Genomic DNA, 1652 nt, shown 5'->3' on the forward strand with positions numbered 1-1652 from the left:
ATTTAATAATAATAATATAGATTTAATTTATAATGCACTTTGCATTTGAAACAATCTCAAAGTGCTACAATAACGCACATATAATATATTATATATATATATATATATATATATGAAAAAATGACGTTAAAGACGATATGATATGGAAAAAAGGAAAGTCCTTTTTAAAATCAAGGGTCTGTGGTGCCCTTAGATGGTCGGGAAGCAGGGCCGGTCTAGCTATGGGCAATGTGGGCGGCCGCCCAGGGCATTCTCCGTGGGGGCGCACGAAATGCCCGAAAAAAGCAAAAAACCTCGGTATTTTCGATACCGCTCATTAAGTTAGCGGAGCGGGCGCCCGGAGCGGGAGCGAGGGGTGGTTTGTGTTGACAAGGCAGAAGGGGCGTCGGACAGACCGATGGGGGCGCACGCATCCCGGGGCGCACGGCGCCAGGGCGCACCGGCGCCCGTTAGGGCGCACGAGAAAATGTTCGCCTGGGGGGGGGGGGGGGGGTGTTCGCCCAGGGCGCAAATGTGGCCAGGACCGGCGCTGTCGGGAAGGGCATTCCATAGGCGTGGTGCAGCGGCACAGAATTCTCGTCGCCCATGGTGCTGACCTGGGTCCTCGGGCGAAGGTGATGTTTTGAGTGTTTGGGAGTGGAGGGATCGTGTAGGGTTTGTGGGATGAGCAGTTCTTTGACGTAGATGGGTGTGTTGCCATAGATGCACTGATGTGAGTGAGAAGAGAGATTTTATACTGAACTCTAGTGGAGATGGGAAGCCAGTGCAGTGAGTGAGGGTGGGGGTGATGTGTTCTGATTTTCACACACTCTCATCAGAATCCTAGCACGCTGTTCTGGACTTGTTAGCTGCTGATGGTGTTTACTGTGGGTCCCGATGAGAAGTGCGTTGCAGTAATCAAGTGGAGGAGACAAAGGCGTGGACTAGTTTTTCACAGTCTGGTAGGCGAGATTTGGATAGGTTTGGCAATATTTCTGAGGTGGTAGAAAGAGATCTTACAGAGGTGTTTGATATGAGTTAGTGTGTTTATCTTGATGTTTCCCTGCCGACACCTCTAAAACAGGCTATGTTAATCTCAGTTGGTTTAAAATCACATGTTTTTCTAGTGTGATCCGTGAATGAACTGGTGAGGCTGAAATCTGTGGACAACAATGAAAAAGCACATCAGCAGGAGAGGTCTGAAATCAAGTCTGTAGCACCTTCTGTGACCAATGAGAAAGGTAACATTTTAACAAGTTAAAGATTTAACTGTAATTAAATATATATATTTCAATAAGGTTTCAAAAGCTGTCAAAAGGGGAATCCATCTAACTAAAACCAACACTCTCACAGGAGTCATGGATGTCAACAAAAGCAGCAGCGAAATTAGTGAAGAGTCAGCAGAGAGGATATGAAACACTGGAAGACACTTCAACAGACGGTAAAGAAGAATTATTATATTTAATTTGTTATATTTAATGTAACATAATATAATGTAGACAACTCTACTTCACTTTACTGTGTGGTGCTTATTGATATTATTCTGCATGTATTTGTTTCAGTGACTCCTGAACCTCACACTTGTGTTAATTGGTGACACAAAGTCCATTGAGATTGGATCAAAAAATATTTTACTTGACCATGAAAAACAAGTACATGTGGGACAGTTTTCA

This window comes from Larimichthys crocea, chromosome XII (genome assembly GCF_000972845.2).
Source record: "Larimichthys crocea isolate SSNF chromosome XII, L_crocea_2.0, whole genome shotgun sequence".
Classification (NCBI taxonomy): Eukaryota; Metazoa; Chordata; class Actinopteri; family Sciaenidae; genus Larimichthys; species Larimichthys crocea.